Source organism: Muscardinus avellanarius (genome assembly GCF_963383645.1).
Source record: "Muscardinus avellanarius genome assembly, chromosome: 2".
Taxonomy (NCBI): Eukaryota; Metazoa; Chordata; class Mammalia; order Rodentia; family Gliridae; genus Muscardinus; species Muscardinus avellanarius.
Window position 1 is genome coordinate 74,350 of NC_137787.1, and position 13,932 is coordinate 88,281.

The window sequence follows — 13,932 nt, forward strand, 5'->3', positions numbered from 1 at the left end:
GGGGTTTCTTGTTTTGTTTTGTTTTGTTTTGTTTGTCAAGATTTATTTTCATCCAGGGATGTTCCTTCACACAAAATTTCATTGTAGAAACAATAGCAAACGAGAATGTTTGGCTTATAAACATCAGTCAGTCAGCAAACTAGTTAGTCAGTATTGTTTTTAAAAATAGACCCCACTTACCCAGGCATGGTAGTACAAGCCTGTCATCCCAGTCCTTGGGAGGCCAAGACAGGAGGATTGCAAGTTCACAGCCAACTCCACCAACTTAGCAAGGCCTTCACCAACTCAGTAAGACCCTGTTTCAAAAAGATAAAAATAAAATCGGGCTGGGTGTGTAGCTTGGAGGTAGAATGCCCCTGGGTTCAATCCCCAGTACCACAAAAATGAATAAATAAATAAAAATTTTAAAAAGAGGATCAAGACACAGAAACATACACAGTGGGGAAGCCCTCTGCAGCAACAGCCAAGAAACTACAGCAGCTGGAACAAGGTCTGGAGCAATCCTTTCCCAGAAACTCCAGAGGCAATGTATCCCTGAAGACACTGGATTCTAGACATCTCCCTGCTAGGAAAAAAATTCAGGCACAGGATCTGTCTCCCAAGGTGTGCAGACCATACCAGCTCCCCATAGTCACCCACATGGGGTGGGGGCAGAATCAGGGTCCTCAACAGCAGAGATAACTGGTGAGCCTGCACCTGCTTTGGGTGGGAAAAGAGGACTATTGGCTAAGCAGGATGGGAGAAGAAGATAATAAATTCTTATAAAATATTATGTGTTCAGAGACCTCAGTGTCTTACTTTCAAAGCACTCCACTGCATCTCCTCTGACAGTGCTTTACTTGTGCAGTCTCCCTTTCTACCTTGTAATAATAAAACTGTTTAAACTTGCAGCAGTGCATTTATCGCTATTTTTTTTAACTAGCTAAGAACAAAAACCCCTGGTGACATCCCAAACTATCACACCTCTATCTCTGAGAGTTCCCAGTGTGCACCTCAGGCCATGCTGTCCTGTAGCACCCGACAGTTTTGGAGAAGATGTCCCCAAAACAGGGTGCATCTCAGGTCCACACAGTGTGGCCCTCAAAGAGAAGCATGGACTGTCATGGCAGCCACTAGAGCTAACACTTCCTTTTCCTTGCCACCTGCAATCCAGGGGAAGTCAAGATGCCACGGAAGGGAGTGGGCCAGGCTGCACCAGTGTAACAGAACAAGTGGTCAGCCCCCTGAGCTTCTGTCCACGGGGAGTCCTGGGCCCTTCCTCCCCTCACACCTGCAACTGCATGAGACACCCCTGTTGAACACTGGATGGTCCCCAAGATGAATCAATACTGAGAAGACTGACAGTGTGGCCAGGTGGAGGGTCACCTTTGCAACCCCAGTCACTGAGAGGCTGAGATAGAAGGATCACAGGTTGGAATCAATTTAAGTGAAACCATGCTTGTTTTTTCCAAATAAAAAATACAATGGTGCTGGAGGTGTAGCTCAGGTATTGGGGATTCTTGCCCTTGTTTTCAATCCCCAGTACTCCACCGGTGTGCATGCGCAAACACACACACAAACACAAGAGAAGAAAACTACAGTGTGGACACATCAGGTGTGTGAGGCCCTGAGGGCATGGGGAGGGGGACAGAGGCTTGGCGATAGAGTCTTCTCCCGGGAAGGCAGCTGATGCAAGAGGAGATGACTGCACACTACTGTGAGTCCTCTTCATGATCTCACTAATTTTCTTGACATGAAAAATTTGGGTTTTAAGGTGGCATAAATATTTTTCTCATATAAACTTCAAAAATATGTAGAAATGTGTGAGGTGAAAAGTAAACATCCTTCTTCCTTCATCAACATTCCCACCCTTAGAGCTGAGCACTGACCATAGTTTTTGTATGTCTGTAATCCTAGCTATGAATTATCTAGACTTGGCACACATATATTTATTGACTGGCAGGCATAGCTTCTAACTCTCTGTAGCGACAGAGGCGATGTCACTCTGCACTCTCTTTAAGTTTTCTAGGATCTCTTTTCATGTCAACACGTAAGAATGTGGCTGAACCGTTAAGTCCTTAACTGGAACACATCCAAGTCGCTCCATGTTTCGCTTGGTCAGATAGTGCTTCATGTCACTGAGCAGGCCCTTTGCATACTTTACTGGTTGATGTTTGATGGATAAATTCCTGGAAGTAGACTTATGTTTTCAAATATGACATAGCCAAATTGTCTTCCAAGAGGTTGCTTCAGTTTCCACAGTCTGTCAGTGGCATGAATGCTTGTTTCTGCACGTCCTCACAAGCACTGGGCATCGTCACATGTATTAATGTACTGGTATTGGGAAGAGGGTTTAAAATGTATTAATGTGTCAATACTGGGAAAGATGTCCAATCTTGAAATATGTCTTCTTTACTAAGAAAGCCAGGGTTAGCTAACATGTCCTTGCATTCCTAAGAACAATTTAACACATTTTGGGGGAGAAGACGAAAGGTAAAAGCCTGTGTCTGGAGACAGAGATGCCTCCCTCTCAGGCCATAAATCTGGGCCTGTGTTTACTACTATCTCTATATTTCGACCTTTTTAATAAACTTCTTTAAATCTTCAGCAGCTGTCCAAGCGATGAATACTTATTCTTAGCTTAGGACAAGAATCCACGGTTTTTCTGTTTGTCTGTCTGTGTGATAGTGGGGGGGGGGTTACTTCACACACACACACCACGCACCTTCCCCCCCACCAACCTATCCCCTGAAACATTAATCCCCACCAGCCTCTTAGGTGCAATGTGCTGATTTGCACTTCTTTATTATGACTGAGATAATACATATTTTCAATTGTTTATTGACAATTTATATAATCTTTGTTAGCTATGTTAGGTTTACTTTAACAGAATGCATGAGATAATCAGGTTAAAAAGACAAATGGCTTATATATTTTGTCTCACAGTTTTGGAGATTTTAGTCCATTTCAATTGACTTTTGTCACTTTGGGGCCTGTGAAGTAGAGATACATTATGGCAGGAGTGCGTGGTGGAGCAAGCTGCTGACCTCACGGAAGCCAAAAAGCAAAAGAAAGATGGAGAAGGGTCCAGGGTCTCAGTGTCTCCTTCAAGAGTGTGCCCATGCCCTGCCTCTTCTCCCCTCGCCCTTTCTGGCTCCATGTGTTTCTCTGCCTAAACATGTGCACACAGAGACATATGCATCCGCACCCCTTTTTCTTCACCAGTTTGCAGCAGCTAAAATCCCAACCACCCTGACTTCAAAAGAAGACAGATATTCTTGAAATAATGCAGAGTGATATCTTTGCATATGAAAGAGAGCAAGGTTGAGGTATATATGATTTTTAACTGTATTAAGGATGTACGAACCAGTTTAAAAACAAGGTTTTATTTACTGCAGAGATGAGTGCAAATCAGAACCAATGATGCCTGGTCTTCTAAGTTAAAACCAGTTGATGCATCCCTTAGTTGTTCCTTTTTATTATTATTACACTTGTTATTTTTGTTGTTAATATTATTCGGGGCTTCTTGCATTTTGTTTTTCTTTGCATCTCTCCACACTAAACTCGCAATATTGTGTGGAGAAGCCATGACTAAACTCCACACTGCGGTGAGATGTAGCAGGCAGGGATCGTCTCCCAGCAACAGACGTAGCCGGGGCTGCAGCTCGCAACAATCACTATTGACTAAAACTTTATTTAAGCTGGGTGTGGTGGCGCACGCTTGTAATCCCAGTATTTGGGAGGCTGAGACCAGAGGATCGTGGTTCCCCGACCATGAGGCCCTCACAACTTAGTGAGACTCTGTTTCAAAATAAAGAAAAAAAATAGGGCAGGGAGTGTAGCTTGGAGGTCAAATGCCCCTGGGTTCCATCCCCAGACCGGCAAAAAAAAAAAAAAAAAAAAAAAAAAAAAAAAAAAAAAGCTTTATTTAGCCTTAATCTGTACCCACGTAGTCAATAAGATCTTGCCACATTTTATTAGTGAGGTTGAGAAACATATTTGTTTATTGTTCTACCCCCTCCTCCAATATTAAACTGTGAAAATTGTGATTTGTTTAAACGCTGGGTGAATAATAGCTTAGTTTGCATGTCCAGCTAATTTGTTTCTATACATTTTGTTTGATTCTCTTTCTTCTTCTCTCAGGGCTTTTACCAAAAAAAAATTGTGTGTGTGTGTGTGTGTGTGTGTGTGTGTGTGTGTGTGTGTGTGTATTCTTCTGAAAAGTGTTTTGTGGTGCAAGTTATTTTTTCCCTTTGATTAATGGACACAATGCTGAGATTCAATCACTACATGAAACTTCTGGCTGTGAGAACAAAACAGACAAACAAAAACCACCGAGGGGCTGTTTAACAATAGCTTCAGGGAAGCCACGGTAGCCAGGAGCCAGTTTCAGACAGATTCATCATGTTTGCCTCTTTCCTCTCCTCTCTTTCTTCAAGAAGGAAGTTGATCCTAGTGATTTCAGCCCATGCATTAAACAGGAAACAAAAATAAATATTTAGATGTCATACTTTTCTAAAGGGAACTTAAAAACTGCTGCTACATGTTATGTACAAAACTGGTTTATGCCACATGAACAGAGAATCATGTTTGGTTTTGGTACTTTTTGTTCTCTTTTTACTCAGTTGTATAGAACTTCCAAATTCAAAATGAAAAGAAAGCTGTTCTGTAGCAAACCATCTAAGCAATAAATGTTGTTTTAAAAATGGCAAAAAAAGAGTATGCCCCATATGACTGGAAGACTGTCATACAGGCCCCACCTGTTAAGGCCCCCACCTCCCAATACCACCACAGCCTGGGGACCAGTCCTGAGATACATGCACACTGGGGGACAACAGTACAAACCATGGTGCTGTTCTCCCCGGTTCCCATTCTTAAAATGACTGCTTATCTTCTCTGTATTGACTGAGAGATTTTAAACCTTTAATTATTGATCAATTCAGCATACATAAAAGTAGAACAAGGTATGATTACTCCATTAGCCCACCTTCCAGCTTTACCAGTCAGCAGCCATTGCAGCTTCTGTCTTCTACCATCTCTCACTGCAACCCAGCGAATTCCCGTCTCCTTTTAAAGTACCCTAAACATCATGGAGTATCATCTAGAAGGTAAGCACTCCAGAAAAGTGCTGTGATTGTCATGTCAGTATAACAGCAGTAATAGTCCCCGAATGCCCCCTTTCTGTTACCCCAAAACCTGACCAAGCTCAGGGAACAATAAGAGCAAGCCCGAAATTCCAGACGTGTATTACATCGAAGGACACTGGCTTTCTCTGATATGTATTGGAAATGGACACAACATTATCTGTAGAAAGCAATTTTCTCGCATGCACTCCAGGACAGTTGCTGGTCATATAAGCAAACTAAGCAAGCTAATGCTGATGGTATCACTGCTTTTGCAGTCTGATGTATAAATTCTCTCTCTGGGTAAAGACAGGCGCATAACTGAGGGCACTGTGGAAAGGATATGTGTCTCATCCAGCTGCCACCACTGGACGGAACACCATGAGGGAGAGGAGGCCCTGCTTGGTGAAGACTGTGAGGAGCAGAGGTCCTGTCGGCCTGGAGCCACTGAACTCTTCCCAGAGCTGTCACTGATCTGTCAGCCTTCTCCAGCAAGTCACATCTCACACACTGTCCACGGGCCCTTTCTTTGGCCTGTCCAAAACCTACCACAGTGCCCTGGCACAGCTGTGCTGTGGACAAACAGGAGACATCTAGCAGAACCCTTATATTTGGGCTTAGGACTCATAAAAGGCCTCAGAGAGTGTGTTGGCTCTCTTTCATCATGTGAGGACAGAGTGAGAAATCAGTCAGAGCTCATTCATGCTAGCCCTGACCTCAGAACTCCACCTCCAGATGTGTCTGAAATGAAGTGTATGTGGGGGGGTGTGTGTGCTGGGTTATCAGCCACGATGTGGTACTTTGATAAGACTGCCTGAACTGCTGAACTGCACAGACAGTTATGGTGTCTCCTCCTCCTCCCCAGCCTCACACCTCTGCACACCAGTCACCAGCCCACACTCCAACACACACATTTCTCTTGTGAACACACATGGACAGTAACCCAACAGTGGACACAGGTTGACAGTGATCAGTGTTGCTTGATTGTCAAAAACCAGGCATCACCCTATACCACTCATCTACTGTCTTGTATTCTCTCACCAAATATTTCATGAGCATTTCCTTTGAGATCAAGAGATATAGATTCTGCTCATTCCTATGAAATGTTGCATATTATTCCAAGGTGTGATACACCACACTTAATTTAATCCTTTACCTAAGGGGTACATTTTGGTTGTTTCCAGTTTGGTTTTTCCCACCATAAACAATTCTGCCTGAGGATTCTTTTACATGTATTTTAGTACTTTGCTATTTCTCTTTCTATAGAAGAGGTTTCCACCAAGGAATAATTTGAGTTATTGTGTATTTTTTCTCTTTGAGAAGGTATTGCCAGATTACATTCCAAAATGGTTGCACCGATCTCCATTTCCACCAGTGCGTCCACTGCCTATGTTCTGGCCTCGGCAGATATTGGTTGCTTGTGCTAAGTGAGGGCAAACCTGGAGTGTGAACCACACATCCCTTTATTGTCCTATGTTTCATGTTGCTGTTGGTGATGCTAAGCATGTTTTCTGTCTTACCTGCTGGAACTGATGTTGCTGTGTCCATCCTTAGACTAGTGTTTGAGTATATACTATTTTCATTTTCACAGAAGGTGATCCCTAAGTGAAATTTCTGGGTCAAATCTATAAAATATAAGTATCTGAATTTTCCTATTAATTATCTATTAATATTCTTTCTCTCTCTCTCTCTCTCTCTCTTTCTCTCTCTCTCTCTCTCTCGCTCTGTGTGTGTGTGTGTGTGTGTGTGTGTGTGTGTGTATGTGTGCGTGGTACTGAGGTTCCTGGAAGCCCTTCTACCTCCAGGATACACTCCCAGACCTATTTTATATTTTTTTATTTGGAAACAGGGTCTCTTAAGCCAGCGAGGCTGGCTCCGAACCAGTGTGATCCTCCTGTCTCTGCCTCCCAAGCTCAGGGATTACAAGGGAGTGCCACCACGCCCTGCCCCTAGCCCTATTTTTTATTCTTTATTTTGATACAGTGTCTCACTAAGATACAAAAGGCTTCACCAAGTAGCTGACGGTCCTCCTGTCTCAACCTCCCAAGTACTGGGATTACAAGTGTGCGCCACCACATGCAGTCATAACCTTGTTTTTACATAGTAAATGGACTCAGGTTGTTTTCTTCCTGTAAATTCCTATGACTGGGCTTATAATTTTGTGTTCCAGTAGATTATGAGCTGTTATTTAAATAGTTGCCATAAAGGGTGGGTAGCCAGCTCCTTGCAACTTGAGTTCTTTAGACAGTCAGCTTTTAGCTCAGAAGTGTGAGACTGTGCTCCTGGATGGCATTTAGAACCTTCTGTGAGTAAAATGAATTAAGTTTGCTTCATAGATTTGAACTTCTAGATTGGTTAATTATTTAGAAACCTTTCAGATTTATATACTATTAAATGTCTGTGTTCCAATTAAGAAAGGTTATCAAATACTCGAATTTTCAAAGGCCAACTAATTTTGTAAGAGTTAAGTCGCATTTCCAGAAGCTTAGAGAACATTCCAGAGTCGCCAGGCTGGCGCTGCCGGTGTCTGGGACAGCTCTCCACTGCTCGCCGCCCTCCCTGCTGCTCCAGACCCGGTTCCCAGCGCCTCTTACTCCCAGTCCCGGGAGAGCCGCATTGGGTTTATGTCTTTATTTGACAAAAACGAGCTGCTGCGCAGCCATTGGTACCTGTACTGGGGAAACACAGCATACGAGCAAGAAGCTTACAGCCTCAGTGGCAAAAATTTTTTCATGTCAGAGACCGAGAACTCTTGCAGTCGTTTATGTCGTCCCTTGTCCTCCAGACAGAAGATACCAAAAAGTTGCAATCAAAGATCTCTTTATCTTATTGATAAAGCCACTAATAAGCCAAAATGTCTGTCAACGTCAACCGCAGCGTGTCAGACCAGTTCTATCGCTACAAGACGCCCCGTCAGATTGCCAAGGTTGAGGGCAAAGGAAACGGAATCAAGACAGTTATAGTCAACAGGGTTGACATTGCAAAGGCGCTTGACTGGCCTCCAACGTATCCCACCTAATATTTTGGTTGTGATCTGGGAGCACAGACCCAGTTAGATGTTAAGAATGACCGTTACATTGTCAATGGATCTCAGGAGGCGAATGAGCTGTGAGACATGTTGGATGGATTCATTAAAAAACTTGTTCTCTGAGTGTGAGAATCCTGAAACAGATCTGCATGTCAATCCAGAGAAATAAACAATAGGTAATTCTTGTAAAGCCTGTGGCTATCGAGGCATGCTTGACATACATCATAAACTCTGCACATTCATTCCCCAAAACCCACCTGAGAATAGTGATAGTGGTACAGGAAAGAAAGAAAAGGAAAAGAAAAATAGAAATGGCAAAGACAAGGAAAATGGTTCTGTATCCAGCGGAGAGACACTGCCACCACCACCGCCAAATGAGATCAGTCCTCCTCCACGTGCTGTGGAAGAAGAGGAGGATGACGATTGGGGGAGGACACCACGGAGGAAGCTCAGAGGCGCAGAATGGATGAAATCAGGGACCACGCAAAAATTCTGACAGTGAGGATTTGGAAAGAACTGTAGAGGAGCGTGTCAATATCCTATTTGGTTTTGTTAAGAAAAGGAAGAGGGTATCATTGACTCATCTGACAAAGAAATTGTAGCAGAAGCAGAGAGACTGGATGTAAAAGCCATGGGTCCTCTTGTTCTGACTGAGGTTCTATTTAATGAGAAGATTAGGGAACAAATTAAGAAATACAGGTGCCATTTCTTAAGATTTTGTCACAATAATAAAAAAAAAAAAGCTCAGAGATACCTTCTTCATGGTGTGGAGTGTGTGGTGGCAGTGCACCAAGCTCAGCTCAGCTCCAAGATTCCGCATATCTTGAAGGAGATGTATGACGCAGGCCTTTTAGAAGAGGACGTCATCACCGGGCGTGGTGGCGCACGCTTGTAATCCCCGTGCTTGGGAGGCGGAGACAGGAGGATCGCGCAGGTTCGAAGTCAGCCGCGCTGGCTTAAGAGACCCTGTTTCCAAAAATAAAAAAATAGGTCTGGGAGTGTAGCCCGGAGGTAGAAGGGCTTCCAGGAACCCCAGTATCACCAAAAAAAAAAAAAAAAAAAAAGAAGAGGAGGTCATCATCAGCTGGTCGGAAAAGGCGTCCAAGAAATATGTCTCAAAAGAACTTGCCAAAGAGATTCGTGTCAAAGCAGAACCATTTATAAAACGGTTGAAGGAGGCAGAGGAAGTATCCTCAGGTGGTGAAGAAGAAGAAGATGAGAACACTGAGGTGGTGCATTCCAAGACTGCAGTGTACCGAAAGCTGAAACTGTGAAGTCTGAAAACAAGGATGATGACATTGATATTGATTCTATTTAAAGAATGGCTGCCGCCTAGCTTAACAGTGTAATGCTGCAAATTTCTCTCCATTATCAGCCAGAAGTGCAACATGTATGTGCAAAAGCTAAAACAGGCTTAACATCGTGCTACACTTTACACTAAAAATCTATTCCTGTGGTTGGTCTGTAATTAAGCCCAATGAGAAATCTAGGACGTCCATACACACACATCAGTGAGCAGGTGTAGTTTCCTTATTTATAGAATGTTTCTTTCGGGAAAAATTAGTGGTGGACACATTTGGATCACTTTTATAGAGTTATAAAAATTAAAAGATTAGCCGGGCGTGGTGGCGCACGCTTGTAATCCCCACGCTTGGGAGGCAGAGACAGTAGGATTGCGCAAGTTCGAAGCCAGCCTTGCGCGCTGGCTTAGGAGACCCTGTTTCCAAATAAAAATGTAAAAAATAGGTCTGGGAGTGTAGCCCGGAGGTAGAAGGGCTTCCAGGAACCCCAGTACCACAAAAAAAAAAAAAAGATTTACCGCCGGGCGTGGTGGCGCACGCTTGTAATCCCCGCGCTTGGGAGGCAGAGACAGGAGGATCACGCTGGTTCGGAGCCAGCCTCACTGGCTTAAGAGACCCTGTTTCCAAATTAAAAAAAAAAATAGGTCTGGGTGTGTAGCCCAGACTTAGAAGGACTTCCAGGAACCCCAGTACAACCAAAAAAAAAAAAAAAAAAAAAAAAAACTACCTTGATATTTTGGGTGTATTCATTTCGAGTCACCCCCCATGCCATTTTGGCATGTGGCTGTATTTCTATTTTCTGTATTTCTATCTTTCTAATAAACTTCTGTGAATCTTCAAAAATAAAAATAAAAAATAAAAGATTTGGTTTTGGTCATTCTTCAGATTTGGGGCTCTGAGTGACTGACGTTAAAGTAATCGGCTCCTTTTTAAAATGTATCGTCTCTTGACCAGAGTCCTTGGAGCCTGTTAGAAATCGTTAGGTGCTGAGACTGTACACAGGGGTCTTCAGCAGATTGCAAAGGCACACTTAATTATAATGAGTCAACCACTAAGGATCTAGTACCTTTAAAATTGTATCTCTAGACCCTCAGTTTGGCATTTGATAATTCTTGTGCTGAGATACACTGATAAATTTTGCTGAGAAGTACAATTGACCTGAGTGTCCTGTAAGTAAGTTTAAGAACTAGTTTTGAAAACTTGAAATTGTGCTTTTTCAGTTTATGGACATTTACCCCAAATTGTAGTCTTTGGAGTTATGTGTATTGCACCTTGGATGAGCCAGGGAAATTATTACATTAACAAATGAGTATTTTATGTGTATGTAGTGGTTGCTTTGTACTGAGAAAAAACTCAAAACTTTGAGGTGTGATTAATAAATATTGATTTTATTTGGGAGAAACAGGAGAAGGTGCACTTAATCTCTAGCAGAAACTGAACATAGTTTTCAGCATTTACCTTTAAGGTTCAAATTATAATTTCAAAATGTTTAGACATACTGGGAAAAAAAGATGATGATTGTAAATCTAGCAGCTGAAGGGGTTTTACAATGTTATGTGTTCCACTGGATGTATTACAAAAGTTTAACATATACACACAATGGAATTTTACTTAGCTATAATGAAAACAAGATTATGCCAGGCATGGTGGTGTGCACCTGTAATCCCAGTACCTGGGAGGCTGAGACAGGAGGATCACAGGTCCATAGCCTCAGCAACTTAGCAATGCCTTCAGCATCTTATCCAAACCCCATCTCAAAGTAAAAAATAAAATAGACTCGGGGGTGTACCTTGGAAGTAGAAAGCCCTGGATTCAATTTTCAATATTAAAAAAAATGTTATTTGCAGGAAAATGGATGGAACTAAAGTATATTGTGCTAAGTGAGACCAGCCAGTCTCAGAAATCGAACAATTATGTTTCCTCTCATATGTGGAAGCTAGGGATACATTTGGGTAACAATACGGCTTTCAGATAAAAGAGGAGAGAATCCAGTGGAGCAACGCGGGAGGAGGATGGAAGATCTGATGAAGGCAACAGTTCAAGTAATGCTATGCACACATATGAAATGGTCAGTACCAATCTCAATGACACGTATCAGGAAAGGGAGGGAGCGGATGGGATCTAGAGAGAAACCCAGTGCTGTGTGCACGTATATTCCTATCACACTGTACCTCATCATGATGGATAACTACAAAGCACCAATAAAGTACATTAGAAAACAATATTACATATTAAAAATTTTAGCTGGGCGTGGTGGCTCACACTTATAATCCCCGCGGCGCTTGGGAGGCAGAGATAGGAGGATCGCACAGGTTCGAAGCCAGCTGCACTGGCTTAAGAGACCCTGTTTCCAAATTTTAAAAAGTATAAAAAATAGGTCTGGGAGTGTAGCCCGGAGGTAGAAGGGCATCCAGGAACCCCAGTACCACCAAAAAAAAAAAAATTAAAGTGGTATGAAAATGACATGTGTTATCTTCTAGTACCTGATTTTCAATATTTTATGTCTTAAATTTCTTAGCTTGAAAGTAAAATAGGTAAACATCTTAAACATAATGGTACCAAAAATGGGCAATATGTGTAGCTTTATATGGCATATGAAATAGATTGAATTGAAACCCTTTAACTTTTCAGATAATCAAGACTTTAGTGAACCATCTAGTTGGTTTCATTTGGATGTCATGTATATGGTTAATATATAATTAAATATAGATTTCAATCTAGATGTAGGTATCTACATATATAAAAGTTTGTCAAACTATATAAGATTATTAAATTGCATATATATTACTGCCTATATGTTATGTGTCAATGAAAAAGAAAAACTTGAAAATGGGCCAGAAAGCGATGGTTATCTTGTAGTGCTTCAAATTTCTTGATCATAAAGCCAGGTGTGGTGGCGCACGCTTGTAATCCCCGCGCTTGGGAGGCTGAGACAGGAGGATTGCGCAGGTTCGAAGCCAGCCTCAGCTACTTAGGCTTTCAGCAACTTAGTGAGACCCTGTTTCAAAATAAAATATAAAATAGGTCTGGGAGTATAGCCTGGAGGTAGAAAGCCTCTGGGTTCCACCCCCAGTACCACCCAAAAAAAAAAATTTTCTTGATCATAAAGAAAGTAATTATTAGCTGGGCATGGTGGCACACACTTGTAATCTCAGTACCTGGAGATTACAGGAAGATCACAGGTTCGAGGCCAGACTCAGCTACTCTGCAGCTTAGTGAGACTCTGTTTCAAAATAAAGTATAAAAAAAAATGGGGGCTGGGGATGTAGCTCGGTGGTAGAATGTCCCTGGGTTCAAGCCCCAGTTCCACAAAAGAAAAGAGAAAGAAAGAAAAGAGAAAGAAAAAGAAAGAAAGGAAAAAAGAAAGAGAGAGAGAAAGGGACGGAGGGAGGGAGGGAGGGAGGGAGGGAGGGAGGGAGGGAGGGGGGAGGGAGGGAGGGAGGGGGAGAGGGAGAGAGAGGTTATCATAGTAGAGCCAGTGGACTTCTTTTCCTGGAATGCAGGGTAAGTATACTTTTCCCTACTCCCCCTACTAAGCATAACTAAAAGTTCTAAATGTTTTATATTAAATAGAAGAGATCTCTGAAAGATGAAGAAAAAGAAGGCAGATGAGCAAGGGAACACCAAGTCTAAGAAAAGACATGGTGGTGTTGAGTATAACCGTTTTCAATGCCTCATACATCCTGCATTTGGAGCTGGACAATCTGAAAAGTGAGAATTGCCAAAGAGCAGACCAAAATAAAGAAATGTGACAAAACACTATTGCTTCTAGCTAATGGACCATGAAAGGGCAGCCTTGCTAGACAGAAAACTTTTGGACAATGTCAGCTTACTTCAGTCAAACACAACATGCTTGAGTATGAACTTTAACTAAAAGGAAAAGAAAACACACCCACAATGAGATAAGAGACATGTAAGAATTGCTGCTAAGTGTTGAAAAAGACATCACAGAAGTGCTTCAACCTGCAATCACAAATGCACTTAAATGGAAAATTGAGTTTCATCAAAGAGGTAAAAAAGATCTCAGCCAAAATATAGAAGATATAATGAAGGATCAAGTAGAAATATTGAACTAAAAACACAAGAACCAAAATAAAAGCTCAATGCTTTTATTCATCTAAAATCTGGATGTGACAGTGAAAAGAATCAGTAAACTGAAAGTAGTACAATAGAAATCACCCAACCCGAATACCAGACAAAATAGATTGCAAAAAATTACTCATACCTCAGTGATTGTGGTACTGTAAAAAACCCTAATACTAAGGTGGGTATAGTGGCACATGCCTGTAATCCCAGTACTTGGGAGACTGAGACAAGAAGAGTGCAGGTTCTAGGCCAGCCTCAGCAATTCAGTGAGCCCGTTTCAAAATAAAAAGGACTGGGTTGGGGGCGGGGAGTGTATTTCAGAGGTAGAACACCCCTGGGATCAATGCCCAGTACCAAAAACAAACAAAAAACCCTAATATTTGTGCGATAAAAGTCCCAGAGGAGAGGAGGAAGG

At 42.2% G+C, this 13,932-nt stretch overlaps 1 pseudogene across 1 annotated transcript; it reads left to right on the top strand.

Moving 5' to 3' along the window:
• Positions 1-7,956: 7,956 nt before the first annotated feature.
• LOC308279773 (eukaryotic translation initiation factor 5-like) lies at positions 7,957-9,448 on the top strand (annotated as a pseudogene). Its single transcript has 2 exons — positions 7,957-8,992; positions 9,204-9,448. The product of its transcript is annotated as a eukaryotic translation initiation factor 5-like (transcript).
• The last annotated feature ends 4,484 nt before the right edge of the window (positions 9,449-13,932 follow it).